General features: G+C 53.3%; 1 long non-coding RNA gene across 1 annotated transcript in view; it reads right to left on the bottom strand.

Annotated features, from left to right (window-relative positions):
* The window catches only part of LOC131480949 (uncharacterized), a 128,757-nt gene that overhangs the window by 33,083 nt on the left and 75,801 nt on the right, over nt 1–19,873 (bottom strand). The window contains exon 2 of the long non-coding RNA XR_009245910.1: nt 11,642–11,785. This is a non-coding gene — a long non-coding RNA (uncharacterized LOC131480949). The remainder of the gene's footprint in view (nt 1–11,641; nt 11,786–19,873) is intronic.

The following is a 19,873-nucleotide window of genomic DNA, read 5'->3' as shown; positions in this document are numbered from 1 at the left end:
CTTGAATGTGCTGGGATCCCACATGGGCACTGGTTCTAATCCCAGGGCCCTGCTTCTCATCCAGCTCCCTGTATATCTAACTTTCTAATAAAAAAATCAATAAATCTTAAAAAAAAACCCTCAGGCCACAAGAAGGGCTGCCTGGCCTGCTCCCGCTTCTATTTTGGGAGGCAATCCCTGTGGTCCCTGAGCAGGGGGACATTCTCAGCAGGTGTAAGTGACACATGAAAGTGTGTTGGATCAGTTGCAATAATTGGACACCGTGCTTGGCGGGATGATGGCACAAGCGGGGGGGTGTTTAAACATGTAGGTTCAGAACCCTGATTATGGCCCATTTCCATGCAAATGCCCAGGCAGGAGTCTGAGAGGGCAACAAGGCCAGCCGAGCTAAAAGTGAAGCCCAGAGCACACAATCTATGAGGAATTAAAGAAAACTGTTTTTTTTTCTTACCTTCCAGCTTGTAAGATTTATTCAAGAAACTTCCATTTGCACTAATGAGAGTGATCATACAAGTCTCCCGTGAAAGCACGTAAGAGGAGCTGTGAGCCCCATGCAGTCCCCTGAAGCCCCAGGGTTCCTGCAGCCGCCGCATACCCAGGCTCTGCTTATCCTCCAGCAGGTGCTGAGAGGCAGAGCCCGTGTTCTGCAAAGCTGTGTGGGAAGAATGTCTGCAAGGGTTCTGAATACCTCGGAGCACAGCCAGGCCACCCACCTACTCACGAGATGCAGCCTCAGACCAATGAGGCAAACGCTCTTAGCCTGCGGGTTCTCCATCTCCCCTCTTCTGCCCCTTGTATCTAACATTTCTTAGCAGAGCAGGCAAGACATGTTCAGGAAGCGCCCAGTAAAAAAGCAGTGTTCTGAGGATCCCTGTCCTCGGCTTGGAGAATTGTACATGCACTGGACACCCTGGAAACGTGTGGCTGCATGCTCTTCTTCCTTGGTGTCCCTGCTTATGCCAGTGGGAGGCTCTCCACCACCCTCTCAAGTACCCCAAACCAGGCTGGGTCTCCAAGACAGCCTCCATATTCTCCAGGGTTCCCCTGGTGCTCCGTGATGTCACTGCACGTATCCCTTCCCTGCGGCACGCCGATGCTCTCAGCCCACACGCTCACTACTGTTCCCTGATTCTCTGAGTCCTTGGGGCTCTGACACGCAGCTTGCACATTTATTCCATGCATATAATACAAGGAATTTTACACAGCAGTGCCTCGCTGTGGGCCTCCTTACGTAAAAGAGGTCCTCCCTCCTCCTTCCCCATCCCTTCCCTCTGAGGCCCAGCCTCCTCTGTCCCAGGCCCAGGTCTTCCCTCTGAGGCCCAGCCTCCTCTGTCCCAGGCCCAGCCCTTCCCTCTGAGGCCCAGCCTCCTCTGACCCAGGCCCAGGTCTTCCCTCTGAGGCCCAGCCTCCTCTGTCCCAGGCCCAGGTCTTCCCTATGAGGCCCAGCCTCCTCTGTCCCAGGCCCAGGTCTTCCCTCTGAGGCCCAGCCTCCTCTGACCCAGGCCCAGGTCTTCCCTCTGAGGCCCAGCCTCCTCTGTCCCAGGCCCAGCCCTTCCCTCTGAGGCCCAGCCTCCTCTGTCCCAGGCCCAGGTCTTCCCTCTGAGGCCCAGCCTCCTCTGTCCCAGGCCCAGGTCTTCCCTCTGAGGCCCAGCCTCCTCTGTCCCAGGCCCAGGTCTTCCCTCTGAGGCCCAGCCTCCTCTGACCCAGGCCCAGGTCTTCCCTATGAGGCCCAGCCTCCTCTGTCCCAGGCCCAGGTCTTCCCTATGAGGCCCAGCCTCCTCTGTCCCAGGCCCAGGTCTTCCCTATGAGGCCCAGCCTCCTCTGTCCCAGGCCCAGCCCTTCCCGCTGAGGCCCAGCCTCCTCTGTCCCAGGCCCAGCCTTCCCTCTGAGGCCCAGCCTCCTCTGTCCCAGGCCCAGGTCTTCCCTCTGAGGCCCAGCCCTACCTTTGGGAGGCAGTCTCTGGTGTGCTCCTCCCTTGCAGAGAAGATGCTCTTCAGGATGCACCCATGACCGTATCACTTATGCGGCTGACTGCTGCTGCAGTTCTCAGACACTGTAGCCTGTGTCAGGTACAGGTCTTCCCTCATTCACACACACACTTGGTTCTCTGACACAGGCGACATCTAAATCAGACTTCTGGAGAAACACTTCAGTTGTTTCCAAAACCAGCTCTTAGTAACAAAAGTCTAATGCATGGCACAAAATAGCCAACACTTCTAAAGCTGTCATTATGTTACAAGTGCTTTCCTCAACCCTGTTTGGTAGAAATCCTGTGATTACTCCTGATGTACATAAAAGGAAACGGAGGTGTGTTGATAGCAGGGAGTTTGTCCAAGGTTGGGGGTTGGTAGCAGGAAGCCGGGATTTGGGTCTAGTGGGTCTCTCTGGCATCTCCTTCCTCCACCTCCTCTCCCTCTCCCCCACCCAGTTTCTCTCCTGGAATGACAGACATGCAAATACAGACAGACACAAGGAGGGAGAGCCCTCATGTTTGCTTGTTTACTCCCAAATGCTCATGAGAGCAAGGCTGGGCCAGACCATGGCCCAGAGCTGAGAGCTCAACCCCGGCTCTCACACGGGTGGCAGAAACTCAAGTGTCAGAGCCTTTGCCCACTGCCTTCCAGGCTATGTGTTGGCATGAAGCAAGGGCTGAGCAGAGGAGTGTTTAAACCCCACACTCCCAGACAACAAACCGCTGTTAGAGTCAGTGACGGAGCTGAGGGCAGCATCCTGACCTCTGCTGGCAGGAGTCTCCCAGGCGGCGTCCAGGCTGTCACCTTCATGTGGCCTATGACACAACTTTTCCAGGCGCTGAGCATCTGGAAGTGGAGTTGCCAGAGGGAAGATCCATCCTTTTAAATGTCACTGATCTTGCCAGGACTCAGCCCGCACCTCTCAGTCACTCACGATCCACCTGCGAGGCTTAGAACCGTGACGCCACAGCTTGCACTGCCAGAGACGGGGTGAGCCCCGGCCCTGTCTTGTCTGAGATGGCCCTGTGGCAGTTGTCTTCTTTCTGTTTGTTAACTCTCACATTAATGGTGTTAGGTTGTAAATGCACCTAAAGTCCTTACGCGCAGCTCATTCCCGCAGCCAAGTCCTCTTTTCACGATTGGTTTACCAGACACGAGGAGGTATTAAGAGGTCCCTTACTCCAGTAGGGTAGGGGGCAGGAAGGGACATCTCCTGCCATAGTGGCAGATGGTGGCTGCCAGATGGGACATTGAGGAGCCGACTGTCCCCTGGCACATAGTGGTTCTGGACTGTAGACTGGCACCCCTTCGCACCCTGAATTGCTGGGCATGGCGACAGAGGACTGAGGAGGCCTGGGGACCTTGCCAACAATCACTCACCATGCCAGGGGAGCCCTGGGTCACCATGTCAGTGGCTGGTAGGCTTGTGTCTTTTCTATTAGCCACCAGAGCCACATATTCGGTGTAAAGGGGACCCATCCTCCGTTCCTCCATCTCCATAGTTGGAGTGGAGGGAGTTCCTCAACAACCTTTCAGACCCCACCCCTGCCGTGTGTTTTTAATTCGGTAACCTCGCATAAATTTTTAATCATTCCCCACTGCCCGGTTCCCCTTCTAGGAAGTGACCTCCTAGGTAAGTTAGGAGCGTCCACCTCATTTGCTTCTCACACTCGCCTCACCTCCGGCTTGCCTTTGCTTCACTTCCCCCTCAGCTTACACAATCTCCCAGCTGCGAGGTAAGCCCCCATTGCCAGTGCCTGCTGCCTTGGTGGACCCTGCAGTCTGGGACACACAAACCCCTCCTGTAAACTTCTGGATTCGGATAACAGCAGAACTTTGCTGGGTGCTTCCAGAACTCCAGTGCGTGGGAGACTGCTTGGGGAGTGAATCAGCAGACAAAAGATCTTTCCCTCTGTCTCTTCTCTCTATAAATTGACTTTCTAATAAAAATAAATAAATCTTAATAACAGAAAATGATTCACCTGAGATCTGCTTTTGATTCACCCTCCTGAAACGTCCCTGCAGTGGCCCTTCTAGAACCATCCATGGAGGTGTCCCTGCAGTGGCCCTTCTAGAACCATCCATGGAGGTGTCCCTGCAATGGCCCTTCTAGAACCATCCATGGAGGTGTCCCTGCAGTGGCCATTCTAGAACCATCCATAGAGGGTGAACACTAAGAATTCTTGCTCAGGAGTGGGGAAAGACCTCGCCCATCAGCCCATTTCTGCCCTCCTGGGCAATGAGCTGCACAGCAAGTAGCAAATGAGATCAATCATCGACTTCTGTGGTTTAGAAGAAAGCTAAAAGTCCAACACACGACGGTTTCATGAGGAAAATGTGGGCTCCCTGTACAGAAAAGGGCTATTGATCCGAACTACAAAAAGCTGGAAGGTGTGACAGGCAATATAAGTAGAATGCTTGTCTAAACGTACCAATTTGTCTTTATGAGTAATATGGAGCATAAATTACACAATTTTTTATGTGGACCTGAAAGTCAGGCCCAAGAAAAGGATGCAAACATGGTTACAAGGAAATATGAAAACAATACACAAAATCCACATGGGCAAAATCTCCCAGCCATGGCTGCACAAACACACCCCACCCGCCACAGGTGGCTACACGGTCCCACTCAGCCAGCAGCCAGCAGGCCTCAGGGGCCTTCTGTCCCCCTCAGGGCCCCTCTGCCCCACCTCAGGGCTTCTGCTCTTCCGCTGTGGACTCTCTGATGCTCACGGTGTTCTGTCCTGCAAACAGGTGGAGCTGAGGATGCCAGGACAGCACCTGCTACCCCTGCCCAGAAAGCTCCCTGCGCCCTTTCTGGCTCTGTTCTGAGCAGTTCAGAGCTGGCACAGCTGCTGGAGCTCTGTGCGGGACGGTAAGGCTTCAAGGCTGCTGCATGTGCCCTGGCACCTGCGGGTCTAGGCAGGAGACTGGAGAAAGGACATGCCAGTCCCAAATCCCCGGAAAGCCAACGTGCCTGAAGTACGCCTGGCCACGGGGTGTCAGGGCTCCCAGCAGCCGACTGCTGCTGGCTGCCGCAGAGCCCTCAGCAAGGCCAGTGGGAGGCAGGGAATCCTGCCACTGAGCCCTGTGCTTGCTCCCCCCAAGCCCTTCAGGATGCACAGCTCACCCCAGGACTCATGGTCTCCAGGTCCTCAGGACTTCCTGTTTTGTTCCAGTCACAGGGCTGACTGCAGATCACTATCCTAGATCAAGAGCAGGAGCGGCTTACACAGAAGTCTCAAAGAGAACTGCATTTACTTTCAACTGCCCATACACATTGTCACATCATATTATAATAAGTATTGTTGTAATGAACAGTTAAAAACATCGTGACAATCATGGCTGAAGCAATGCAAGTGATTACCGTGAAGACAACTGGAAGCCATTCTTTCACAGCATAAGGGTGATTTCGAAAACCGAAAGATGCTTGAGTCAGTTTTTGGGGAAAGAGGATGAGGTTGCGGCAGACTGCACTGGGCATCAGAAGAGCTTTCAGCACCAACCTAGCAGCTCCACCAAAGCTTTGTGTGTGTGTACACACGTTAGACAGGTATGCAGGACACATATACCACAAACGCACATGGACAAGACCCAAGAACACATGTGTGTCAAATCCCAACGATGCTCTGCAGGGACAGTGGAAGCATGCGCAGTTCCAGTTGGCCACAGCTCGGTCTCTGTAAGGGCACTATGGGTGACAGCAGCATGAACTTCACGGGGTGCTTCTGCGTGGGAAACGAGCTAGACCAACAGCAAGCACTTGGCCAATGCACAGGTGGACGTCACTGTGTGCAGCGTACACCAGGCTGGAAGACTCACTTGTAGGCCGCTCAAGACACGACTGAGCAGCATTCACTGGCCTGCTGAAACTGTAGGATTTGCAGGCACGTGCAGTGCAGAGTGCCCCAGAGCCTGTCAGCAGGACAACAGCCATTCAGATGCTGCTCACGGAGCTTTTGGGAAGTGTGTTGAATTTCACTCAGGCGTGTCCTTAGCATTGGAAATTGGAAGTGGCTGTGATCTCCACCACCCCTCCCCCGGGCTCCGGGGACAGGGAAACTGGATTTCCTAGAGCAGGAGCTGCAAAGGCGCCCCGGTGCTCCCGGCTCAGCAATCACAGCAGCTAATTAGGACACAGAGGACACAGAAACGCCCTCCAGCAGAGTCGCATTCCTGAGCACTTCTGTTACTACCACAAGAGCAAGCGCCAAAGTCCTTCTGGCTAACTGGAGAAGCAAAAGCACAAGGGCGGCTGCGGACTGAAGGAGGGCATATGGTGGCATGACATGCGGTGAGCAGCGCCTGGGTGCCCAGAAGCCACTGAGTGAGGCCACAGGTCAGGGCTCTGAATCTGCAGTGTTTCTGACCCTAAGCTGCAGTATGAGAGGCACAGCAGGCAGAACCACCAGGGAGTTACACTGAGACTGTTGAATAGCCACTGCAGGGTGGTATGAGGGTGGTATGAGTGCCCAACAGCACTGCAGGGTGGTACGAGGGGCACAGTGAGAACCACTGGGGAGCTACATGGGGACTGCCCAACAGCACTGCAGGGTGGTACAAGAGGCACCATGAGAACCACTGGGGAGCTACACCAGGACTGCCCAACAGCACTGCAGGGTGGCACGAGGGGCACAATGAGAACCACTGGGGAGCTACACCAGGACTGCCCAACAGCACTGCAGGGTGGTACGAGTGGCACAGTAAGAGCCACTGGGGAGCTACACCAGGACTGCCCAACAGCACTGCAGGGTGGTACGAGTGGCACAGTAAGAGCCACTGGGGAGCTACACCAGGACTGCCCAACAGTGAGACCACACAGCATTCATCCAGTGCACTGGACACCAAAGCAGGTAGGCTTGTATGACAAGGTGAGGGCACGTGCAGCCAGCCACTTTCAGACTGGCTCATCTCACTGCAGGTGTCATTGGCAAGGGTAACACATTAACCCTGCAACTTTCTGTGTCCCACACACTGTATGCCCAGCAAAACAGTCAGGCCTCACTGGTCATGCATCCACAAATGAGTATTCAGTCAGTACTGTACCGCTACTTGACCCCATCTGCATGAGTGCTCAAATCTGTCGTTAGAGTGCCTGTAATGAGTCAGTATTGCGCCCACACTCAGTCCATAATGTACCAAGCTCACTCCAAGCACCCTCACTCAGTCCGCACAGAACCCTGCTCAGACCACACAGCACCCACACTCAGTCCATAATGTACCAAGCTCACTCCAAGCACCCTCACTCAGTCTGCACAGCACCCTGCTCAGACCACACAGCACTCACACTCAGTACACACAGTACACAGCACCCACACTCAGTCCACACAGTACCCTGCTCAGTCCACACAGCACCCACACTCAGTCCATAATGTACCAAGCTCACTCCAAGCACCCTCACTCAGTCCACACAGCACCCACACTCAGTCCACACAGTACACAGCACCCACACTAGGTCCACACAGCACCCACACTCAGTCCACACAGTACCCTGCTCAGTCCACACAGCACCCACACTCAGTCCATAATGTACCAAGCTCACTCCAAGCACCCTCACTCAGTCTGCACAGCACCCTGCTCAGACCACACAGCACCCACACTCAGTCCACATAGTAACCACACTCAGTCCACACAGTACACAGCACCCACACTCGGTCCACACAGTACCCACACTCAGTCCACACAGTACCCACACTCAGTCCACACAGTACACAGCACCCACACTAGGTCCACACAGCACCCTGCTCAGTCCACACAGTACCCACACTCAGTCCACACAGCACCCACACTAGGTCCACACAGCACCCTGCTCAGTCCACACAGTACCCTGCTCAGTCCACACAGCACCCACACTAGGTCCACACAGCACCCTGCTCAGTCCACACAGTACCCACACTCAGTCCACACAGCACCCACACTAGGTCCACACAGCACCCTGCTCAGTCCACACAGTACCCACACTCAGTCCACACAGCACCCACACTAGGTCCACACAGCACCCTGCTCAGTCCACACAGCACCCACACTCAGTCCACACAGCACCCACACTAGGTCCACACAGCACCCTGCTCAGTCCACACAGCACCCACACTAGGTCCACACAGCACCCTGCTCAGTCCACACAGTACCCACACTCAGTCCACACAGCACCCACACTAGGTCCACACAGCACCCTGCTCAGTCCACACAGCACCCACACTAGGTCCACACAGCACCCTGCTCAGTCCACACAGTACCCACACTCAGTCCACACAGCACCCACACTAGGTCCACACAGCACCCTGCTCAGTCCACAGAGTACCCACACTCAGTCCACACAGCACCCACACTAGGTCCACACAGCACCCTGCTCAGTCCACACAGCACCCACACTCAGTCAATACGATGCCGTGCTCCTCGCCCACTGTGCTGGTTTACAAATATCTCAGACCCTAGGGAGCGTGCATGCACATGATTGTAATCCAGCCGTGTGGCCTGATGCTTTCTGTCTCAGGGTTCTGCTGTCTCCAAGAGGAAGTGGCTGCCATATCTGCTTACCTGATGTACTAATGCAGAATCAGCTCCTCCTGCCCTACTGTCTTTGATTCCTCAGCGGGGTGTGCTGTGCACCCAGGAGAGCAACCACGACTAGCTCGGGGACACAGAATGGGGCAGGGGGCGTCGTGTGCAACAGGCAGGTGCTCCATCTGGCCTTATCGCCCTCCAGCCTGCCGCTCACTCTGCGGCCTGTGGGTGACAATGGCAGTGTGGACCCACTCATGCCCCTCCCCTTGGGTGCGTTGGAGCCACTAGACATGGATGACAATGGCAAGTACTCACCACTGCTCAGTGACAGAAAGTGGTGCTCAATGCACAGTGACAGGAAGCAGTGCTCTGAGTGCATATGCCTCCCAAGGGCACTTCCTTTTGTGTAACTTCTGATGCTAAATTTCAAATATTTGCTGGGAAGTAGAATGAACCAGGATGAGTGAGAGTTCAAGGCTGCTCAGAACTAGAGATTTGTGTTGAGTCCCAGCAACACTCCTTTCCAGCTTGCTACAGGCCACCTGGCTCACAACCACACGGGGCCCTGGCTCAGCTGCTTTCCCAGATAAGTATTCTACCTGTCTAGTCTGACCCCAAAGCTCTCAGTGCTGGTTCAGGGAGCTCCAAGCAGGGACAGTGGCCAGTCCTGCAGGAGATCAAGCAGTGATCCCTCAGAACTGGCCCACACTGCGCGACTGCATTTGCTGCCTGAGGACTGACAGGGGACAGGAGGCCCTACATGAACAGGACTGACTGTGGCCTTGGTGATACCCCCAACACCTACATTTCAGTGTCTTCCGGTCTCTCACTACAAACATCGGATCTTGCAGGCCGCTGAAGGCTGCCTGTGCATGCTCAGCCTGCTCCAGCACAGGGCTGACCCCATCACCCAGGAGTTACTGAAATGTGGAAGTGCAGACATTCAACAGAAGTGTCCTAGAGCAGATCCTGGGAAGTGTGTTTTGCAGAGATGTGTATCAGACCTGCAGAAAGTCGGTCCTAAAACCTGACTGGCTTCCAAGCTGAAAAGAAAGTCACGCTCCTTGCTCAGATTTCATGTGGAAATTCATCACTAGAAAGTTCAATGACTGTTTCTGTGTGATTAAGAGACTTGGCCCCAGGACCACAGGCTCCAGGTGGAATTCACCTATGTCGCAAGGGCAGGAACTAGAGCTCACGAGGAATCTCAGGCGCCTTCCAGCAGCCCCAAGCACATTGGGGAAGAACAACAGCAGGAGACTCTGCACCTGTTGCAGAGTGACAGCCTGGCCTGGGCCTGGCTGACACCGAGCAAGGGAACCGAGACCAGGACTCATTCCCACAGGGTAGAAAGACTGCTCCTTGGGAAAGGACCAGCTTTTCAGGAAGTGCAGCTGGGAAGGCAGTAGGTCCACACACAGAAGAACACAGCTGGAGTGGCACTAACCCTACACAGCAATTCATTCAAAATGCTGTGACCTCCATACAAAGCTCATACCAACCATCTTTGTGAAGAAAATACACAGCAAAAGCTGCATGACTTTGAATTGATTTTTGATGATTTTTTGGCTATGAGTACAAAAGTATAGCAACCAAAGGAAAAAAATAGACAAAAACCCGGAAACACTGGAAGAAACTGGAAGACAAATGGGGTGGGTGCTTTGTGGAGCACTGGGAGGCGCCTCTGGAACACCCATCACCCCAGGCTCTGCGTCCGAAGGAGAGGGCAGGTGCAGCCCAAACACTTAGGTCCCAGCCACCTGCATGGACGACCCGGATGGAGTTCCCGGCTCCTGGTTTCACCTGGGTCTGTCCTGCACATTTGCGGGCATTTGGGGAAGAAGCCACAGAACTACAGGGAAAATATTTCTCTGTTTACTCTCCTCTCTTTCTAATACACTTATTTTTCATAGAAAATGAATACAAATGAATACAATTGTATTATATGAAAAAATGTATGCATGAAAGAACACCACATAAGAGTGAAGCCAACTCATGAAACAAGAGAAGATATTTTCATATCATGTATCTGAGTGAGGGGTGACCATATTTAGATATATAAATAATTTTTGTAACTCAAAGATTTGATTAAAGCAAGTACTTTGACTTTTCTTAAAAAAAATGTCCAATAAGCACATGAAAAGACATTCCAAAGCACTGCTCCTGAGGGGAAGGCACAGCTGAGTCACTATGATATGTCACTTTGTACCCGTGAGGGTATCCATCCAAACGCACACGCACAGAGCCGTAACCAGCCTGCGCAGGGCTGCTGGGAATGCAATTAGGGCAAGTACCACGCAGCCTGGCACGGCAGCCTCTCAGACACAGGAAGACCACATGAACTGCCCCCGCCTTGTAGGTAGGGACTCCAGCACAGATCTGCACATGCACACTTGCAGCAGCTGCAAAGTGGCCTCAGGGGCCATGTCATGGAGGGGGCATGGAATCCCACTCCATCTTGGAAAAGAAGGGAATTCCAGGGAGCTCTTGGCAGATGTTGTGCCACAGAAACAGCCTAGTCCCAGAAGGGCAGACATATGAGGGCTCCGCCCCCACGAGTCCTCAGCGGTTAACCAGACAGTAAGTGGGGTGGTGGCTTCCAGGGGCTGGGGCTGAGGGTTAGGGTTCCTGGTAGGGAGACGAGACGCGTTTTGGAGGATGATGATGCTCGTACAAGCAGGTGAATGTGGCTGATACTCTGCTGATATGTACCCTATAGGGATCAGTATTTCCACAAGCACACTTACTTCTCTTGTGAAAGAAACTGAGCTAGGGACAGCGGTGTGCCAAGCTGCCCAAGTCTCCAGGCCACAGCTGCTGGCGAGGGGTCTCTCAGCAGCAAGGCCAGCGTTCTGCAGGTACCGGGGGCAGTGCCACTAAGGTGCTGGCTCACCATCTTGGAAGTAAAGCATCCCTAAGCAGGACAGTGGTGGACATGATCTGACTGGAAAGAAGTGTGGTGCTAAGCAGCTTCTGGGTGGGTGCCAGGGCGTCAACAAGGCTGACACCACGGCTGCGGAGCAGGGGCAGCCGCTGGGCGAGGAGGCTGCCTGTCTGTGAGGACTCTGGATTTGGGGTTCAAGACAAGCACAGTGCCATCTTCAGGCTGTGTCAGGGTGACAATGCTCACCCGCACGCACAGCATCCACGCACCAAGTCCTTACCTTTAGGTGGCTCCTTGGCCATCCATGAGTCCTTCCGGCCGCCTGAACCCGTCCTGATGACACTCTGCTGACAGGCGGAGAGACCAGACGCCACGCTGGCTCAGTAACTACATGGCTTTCCCTCGCTCCCTGGACGTGGGCATCCTGGAGAAGAACAGGAAGGCAGCAGCGTGAGGCAAAGCCCCCAGAGGTGTCCTGTCTCTGAAAGCAGCAGGGGCGCCAAGGTGGGTGGCCCAGGATGACGGCCTGCCACCCACAGGCATCACCAACTGCACTTGTGTCTGTAAGGCCACAGGGTCCTGAGCTGGACCAGGGGGCCTTCTCACTGTGACTCCAACTCTGAACTGCTCCAGGAGCACAGAGGACCACAGCCAGTGCACGTGTGAGAACACGGCTGCTCTGTGCTGCTGCTGACCTTGTCTTGCGGAGTTCCAAAGACAGCCCACTGACCCCCGTCATCTCCATCCAAACGTTTTACAAGAACATATCATTTGCTTATCAGAAATGAAATGCAACATTCTAAGTAACAATTTAAAATTCGTATTTGATATAGCTGTAAAGCAATTTCTACATACGTTGTTTGAAATAAGTGTTATATGTAAGCCTCTATGATTCATATTTATGTGGCGGGCACAGTTACTGCTATGTGCTCTATAATATTATTAAACTGACTAAGAGCAGTCTGGATGCTATTCAATATATTGGCTTTATGAAAATGCAAGCTAAATTTTACCATGTGAAGAGCACCAAGAAGGAAAATTTAAATAGATTTTGAAATGAACCAACAGAAAGGAAAAGAAGTGCTTGAGGATATATTAGCAGGATTGGATGTTTGCCACGAAGCCATCTGACACGCTCCGGACGCTGTCCATGCAGGTTGTGCACACTGTTACATTAGCACATACCACTGTGGGTCTTCAGGGCCCCCAGCGGTGCTTCCACATGCACCCTAGGGGAGAACCCCAAGCCCACCTGCTACCCAGCGATGGCTATGGTTTCCACAACACATGGCTGACAACTGTCGGCTGGGGGCCAACTTGCCACTAGAGACAGGAGCTATGTGAAAAGATTTCGTGGGGAAAAAGACAGATTTTACTTGGCAAAGTGCTCCTCCACTTGCCACAGTACATCTTGCAGGGCCTTGGGCATTCTTGGGAAGGGGACTGCTCCAGGATTATGGGTCCGCCCTCCCAGCGTGGGGGCCATGGTTCCCGCCCTGGGGCTCAGAACGGCCAGCACTCTTGCCCTCTCAAGCTGAGCACCCTGTTGGGATGGTGTGAGTTCCAAGAACTGCAAGGGGCAATGCCACACCTGCCTCAAGGCGTGTTCTCAGCTGGGAATCATTTACCAGGAAGACAGGAAAACATGACTGCTGGGCCACAGACTGAGTGGCGTGTGTGTGTGGGGGGGGCCCGTGGACATCCATGCACACTGCGCCTTTGACAGAACTTCTCTCGTGGCATGAAGGAACTGGAGCCATCCACTGCTGATGGCCCAGCAGTGTGGTCTCCTAAGACCCCTCCTCTTCCTCACAATGCGGCCTAGCAGAAGGAAGGGATGCCAGGTGCTGCCTGGTCCCCCTCAGGCACATCTGTGGGAGCAGGCATTTGCTGTGGAATCCTGGGTTGCTCTCCCATGTGCAGCATTCAGCAGGCAGCTGGGATGCAAACACAGGGCAGCCTGTCCAGGAGCACTCTGGAGGCTCAGTGCCAGCCTACCAGTGTCCCTCCTGCCTCCCTGGTGAGGGTGACAGGGTCTGCCTGTACGAGGCGCTCACCCGCCGCTGACTTTCCCTTACACAAGTCTTGGTTTTCTGTTCTTTGCTATGAGGCAGACTCACAGGCAGTTTGAGGATCCCATACAGTGATCCCATGTGTGGTTCCCTCAGTGTCACATAATAACACTATTGAGCAAAACTGGCTACCGTTGTGGACAGAATGAGACTAACTCCTCCAACATCCCTGTGTGCGTGTGTGTGTGCGGAGGGGGGGGGGTGCATGCATGTGTGTCCATTGGTGTGCATGTGTGGGTGTATATGGGAGTAGGGGGTGCTGTGCTGTGGAGAGGTATGTGGTTTGTGTGTACATGCTAGTATGTGAGGTATGCATGTGAATTTGTGTGTGGTTGTGGAGATGTGGTATGCATGAGTTTGTGTGTGGTGTGTGTGTGTGTGTGTATAGTGTGTGCATGTGTGTGATCCTCTGTATTTCCATCACCTTTGTGGGTCCACAAGTGCCCTGCCATAGCCACCACATGGCTGTCCCTCACCTCGGACAGCCCAGCTGTCCTTCTCCACACACAAGTGCCTCCTCAGCCCATGTCCTCCACCTCAGCCCTGGCAACTACTCATCTGTTTCACTATGATTTTGCCATTTCCAGAACACGTGGTGGGATCACACTCTTGGGGACTAACTCTTCGCCAGCCTGTCTCTGGAAAGTTCATGCTGTAGACTGCACCGTTGTCTCAGACCAGGCAGGACTCTGTGGTATGGCAGGGCTATGGGCTGTGGGACCATGGATCTCTCAAGGGTATGGGGTTTTCAGCATGGGAAACAGATAAAAGCTCTGACATGTCACATTTTCCCCATGGGCCACAGGTATAAGTTTGCACAAATATATGTTTACATTTGTCTCCTCTCTTCTGGAAAACCACATGGCCCCACAGCAGGTGAGGCATTCCTTAGTGTCACAAGTTTCCAGGGCTGAGCAGGGCAGCTCCCCAACTGCACATGGAGTAAGTAAATGACAAAGGGGGTGAGACCTTTATGCCTCTTCCCGGCACTGGGGCACAATGCCCAAAGCAGCACGTGTCACGCTGCAAGGTGTCTTGCATGCTATCAGCATGCTCATGCTCCCAGGAGAACACCAGCCTATTGAGCATGGGCTCACAGCCACGTCCCAGGCTGTGCCTGCTGCGCCCATAACCTACAAGGGGCCAAGGACAGAGAAAAGGAAGTGCTCCCTCCTAAGGAAGCCACTCACTGCAGGCAATGTAGAAGGCCACAGCTTGGCAAACCCAAGGACAACAGAGCCACACCAGGCACTGCAGTGGGGCAGGGGGAGCTGTCCTCATCTGAACACATGGCTCGCCCTACCTGGCCTGCTCGCAAAACCTGAGTGTCACCATTGCAAAGGAGGCTCACAGCCCTTGGGCTGCATCCCTGGTGTCCTGGACTCCTGACCCTGCTGAAGGCACGGAGCCAATGTTGCTCCTGCCGCCCAGTGGCTTTCCGTGAGAGCACTCTACACCCTGTTCTGTATAACAAGCTTACACCAGCGCTCCCTGTCCTGTCAGTGACTGTGGGACAGCCTCCAGGGGCTGCTCAAGGCAGGAGCAACTGACCCTCTAGCTGGGGTCCTGCGAGGTCCGTGCTGCCACCAAGTCACGTCACAGTCCATCAACTGAGGGCTGACGCTCAGCAGGGCCCCTGCACCATGTCCTGAAAAGCTTCCTGTTGAAACTCTTCATAATCCGACTCCTTCACCTCTTCACCTCTCAAAATTGCAGCAGTTGAAAAGAGGCTAGGGTATTCAGCCCAGTACTGGAAGACTCCGGTTGAAAGAAGCATCTCAGAGCCGGGAAGCCGCCAAGGCACTCCTTGTTGGGCCACAGTATAGTGACCTGCAGCCCTGGAACAGCCCCGGTTCACTCTCAAGGTGGGGCTGTGGGCGCCTTCTCAGCAACTCACGCTGCTGCTTCATATCCAGGTGTGGGAAGGGAATGATCCTTAGTGAAAACTCCAGGTGAGAACCATGAATTGTGAATGACTTGTTACGCAATTTGTTTAATGCTATCTTTATTAATATTCATGATATGTGAACCAAGGTTATACTCTTTGTCTTTCAGCCAGGGTATATGCCATCTAATTTACACAGATCATGTCCATAGGAAGAACTGCTAGTGAGCCATGTCCCAGTCACACACAGGGTACAGTGAGCCGTGTCCCAGTCACACACAGCGTACAGTGAGCCGTGTCCCAGTCACACACAGCGTACAGTGAGCCGTGTCCCAGTCACACACAGGGTACAGTGAGCCGTGTCCCAGTCACACACAGGGTACAGTGAGCCGTGTCCCAGTCACACACAGGGTACAGTGAGCCGTGTCCCAGTCACACACAGGGTACAGTGAGCCGTGTCCCAGTCACACACAGGGTACAGTGAGCCGTGTCCCAGTCACACACAGGGTACAGTGAGCCGTGTCCCAGTCACACACAGCGTACAGTGAGCCGTGTCCCAGTCACACACAGGGTACAGTGAGCCGTGTCCCAGTCACACACAGCGTACAGTGAGCCGTGTCCCAGTCACACACAGGGTACAGTGAGCCGTGTCCCAGTCACACACAGCGTACAGTGAGCCGTGTCCCAGTCACACACAGCGTACAGTGAGCCGTGTCCCAGTCACACACAGGGTACAGTGAGCCGTGTCCCAGTCACACACAGGGTACAGTGAGCCGTGTCCCAGTCACACACAGGGTACAGTGAGCCGTGTCCCAGTCACACACAGCGTACAGTGAGCCGTGTCCCAGTCACACACAGGGTACAGTGAGCCGTGTCCCAGTCACACACAGGGTACAGTGAGCCGTGTCCCAGTCACTCACAGTGTACTGTTAGCACATCCCAGTCATACAGTGTACAATGAGCCTCCTCCCAGTTACTCACAGTGTATAGTGAGCTGCATCCCAGTCACACGCATACAGTGTACAGTGAGCCGTGTCCCATTCACACACTCACTGGGTAAGCATTGAACTCATCCCAGTCACACACACTCCCACTGTGTAATCACCTAAAGTTCTGGTCACATTGCCCCTTGAGGAGTTCCCCGAAAGCTGTCTGCTTTGCCTCAATTCCCCTGGGGATGCCTCAGGATTCTCCTGGCTGTTCCTTTTGGCCTGTACCTCCATTCCTGTGAGTCACTGAATGACTTCTCAGTTCACTTAGCAGGTTGTCACTGTCCACCGCGGAGAACAGTGCAGTGAGGCTCTGCACATCCGGCCTCTGAGCTAGAGCAGGGACTGCTGCTGAGGATGAGGGGCGTCGCACGTGTGGCTGTGCAGTCCCTGCTCACCTAGGAGCCCCTGTGTTGGCCAGCTGCCTCCTCAGCTTGGAGTTCCTGCCCCAGGGCTACAGGGTACCTGTGTTTGCAGGTGACAGCAGGAGCTGATGCTGTTCACAGGCTGTTTTGGTGTGGGTCCTCCTGAGGGGCCCTGTTCATTGCTCTGCTCACTGCATCTCAGTCTCCCTTGGTTGTGGCTGTCATCCTCCCTGCGCTGCTGACATCATCCCATAGCTCCTTTAAACAAAACAGGCCCTTGGGGAACAAGTTCTCAATTGATTTCCGAATGGAAGAATGCCTATGTATTCCCTGACAGCTAACGACACATGAGTGACAACACGTGAAGTAGACACGGCTCTGCCAGTGGTGCTCGGAGGCCTCCCCTCCCAAGGACCTCGGAGTGGCTCCATGCCCACACTGCCATGCGTGCTCTCAGCTCCAGCCTCACGCCCAGTGCCCCAATTCTCTCCACAACGGGCGAGTGCAGTGTAGAGCACCTCACATCCGACATCTTTTGCACTTGGTTTTTCTCCATTAACTTTATTTTTCTTTCTCCAAAACTACAGTCTGGAAGCAAACACAACATTTACAGCAGAAAAGGATCAGCACTAAACCTGGGGAGTAGTTCTCACAAATCAATGATGTAACAAACCCAAGAGGAAGCTGAGTAAGTGTGAACAGCAGAGCAGTTATGTCTGGAGAGATGTTCAATCCACAACACTCGTGACTGCAAGCTGCAGAGTCCTTGAGCCCTGCAGTGGCTTCCCCTCGGCTCTTGTCCCCAGCTGTGTCACTCACACCGTGCTCCGGCTGGACAAGCCCCCTGACCCGCTCTGGGTTTTCACCACTTGGTTTTTTCATTCCTATCAGGTACTTCTATTTTCCACTCTTCCTTTTGGGATATTTTCAAATTCCCTGAACCCAGAGTCTTGAATCCCAAGGAACCCCTTCGTTCTTGGTGTTGTCATTTTTCTCGTCTGTTGAGATAGCCTGCTCATTCCCACTATGACTCTGAGGGCATGGGATTCTTGCTCCTCTTGTGTGGCACCTGTACTTGTGTTGTTCCTTCTTTTGCTTTGGTTTGATCTTTTCTAAGTCAGAAGACCTTGATCATGCAGCTGGAGCCCATGGCTCTATCCGTGTACACTGGGCAGTGTCAGAATTCTCTGTGAGGCCTATCCACGTGGATGGTGCCTCTTTACCCATGGGTGACCCACCGGACCAGGGGTGCCCAGGTTAGCAGAGAGGACAGTTCAGGATTGGACTCGGAAGCAGCTCTCCAACTGGGCACCTCAAGGCTCTGTCAAGTCACAAGTTTCTCTGTATCAGAGTCTTCACTGATCAAACAACGGTACTAGGAGGCTAGAATACAAATATAAAGTCCTTGAGAGTGTGGCTGGTGCATACTAAGTGTAACAGATGTGATTCTAGAACAGCTTCTGGGTTGCACAGGAATGTGCACGGAAGAGTGACCCCTAAATCCCCTCCCAGTGGCATCCTGCACACCCTCAGAGCACGGTGTCCTCAGTAGGGAACCCTGCATAAACCTCACAGCAAATCCCAACTTTGCTACTACCGGAAGGGCAGCTGGGCATCTACCAGCCCAAGGTTCCCATCAATCCTCCAGTGTTGGGCCAGCAGTACCCTCCCTTCTTAGAGGCCAGATTCCAGAACCTGTGGGCACTTCTGAGGATGGTGCTACTGCCCGCCCCGGCTTTATCCTCGGCAAGGTTAGTGGCCACCTTGCATGGTCTCTGCTTCCAAAGTGCTGCTGTCACCGACTCCTCTTTCAGTTTTTTGCTGGTTATTTTTATTGTTATTTCTAATAAACATTACTCTCTCATTTCAGTGATGTTTCAGGAAACAGCAGAGTCCAAGATAGTTTTCAATCAGATATGTTCAATGAGCAAACTTCTAAAGATTTGGCATCGACTCCTCTCTTTTAGACTCAAGTACTTTTCAAGAGGAAGAATATCATATAGTACAGTTCATGAAACATTTCAGATTCTGTTTTAACTTGATTCTAAGTAAGACTTGTGAATTAATTTTCAGCATTTATACCTGAAACAAGTTAGAAAAATCTTACTTATCTCAATGTCTTCATTCTGGGTGCATTTCCTCCACTTGCTTTCTATAGTTCTCTCTCTTTTCCATCATGTTCAGATTTCCCCAATCCCATTCTTCTTCCCCAAATATGCTCTTCCCATACCACCCAGATTCAATGTCCCATCACTTTCTAAACATGACCAGCACATTTGATTTCCTAGTCTGGTCTTGTTCTGTGACCTCCATGCGGACAAAGCACAACTGTATAACTGAAGCTAATAGCCCGTCCTTAGCACACGGACAAAACAGCTTAGCAAAAACTTGAGCAGTTGCAACATGAGCACCTGATCATCAAGATTCTCTCCTGTCTTCATTCTTTTTAGTTTTACCTTAGGCGTGTGTGCACAGTAGTTTCTGCATCTTTGCCTTAGGACACCACACGTGCAACTGCTTATTTGATCTTGCAGACCAAGCACCTCACTCAGCTCAGTACTGCCCCATTGCGCTGTACTGGCACTGAAGAAGCAACCCACGGTGTGTCCGAGGACGCTCTGTGCTGGGAGGACGCTGTGTGTCCGAGGGCGCTCTGTGCTGGGAGGACGCTGTGTGTCCGAGGGCGCTCAGTGCTGGGAGGACGCTGTGTGTCCGAGGGCGCTCTGTGCTGGGAGGACGCTGTGTGTCCGAGGGCGCTCTGTGCTGGGAGGACGCTGTGTGTCCGAGGGCGCTCTGTGCTGGGAGGACGCTGTGTGTCCGAGGGTGCTCTGTGCTGCGAGGACACTGCTTTGCCCTCAGCAATGTGATTGTCTTGGTCTTGCAGATAGCTACATCTGTTTCCAAGTGTATAAACTGCGCATGCGCGCAGGGGGAGGAAGTAGGGGAGACTTTCCAAACAGGATTTTCCTCGACATTTTCTAAGGTTTCTCTCTTCTTTTTCCTTCTCAGGGCCTTAATGTTAGGGTTCACGTGAGAAAGGACCCTCAGAGTTACAGTGGTAAATCAAAAGGAAAGGCAAAGTGCATTCAGCAACTGGTTACTAAGCCGGAATTCCAGGCTGTGCCCACGTTAGCAACCGTCTTCCTGAGCAGCCGACTGTGACGCCAGGAGGGGGCTGCAGAATCAGGCTCTGAATTCCTG

This window comes from Ochotona princeps, chromosome 8 (assembly GCF_030435755.1).
Source record: "Ochotona princeps isolate mOchPri1 chromosome 8, mOchPri1.hap1, whole genome shotgun sequence".
NCBI lineage: Eukaryota > Metazoa > Chordata > Mammalia > Lagomorpha > Ochotonidae > Ochotona > Ochotona princeps.
This window is presented reverse-complemented; position numbering and strand designations above follow the sequence as displayed.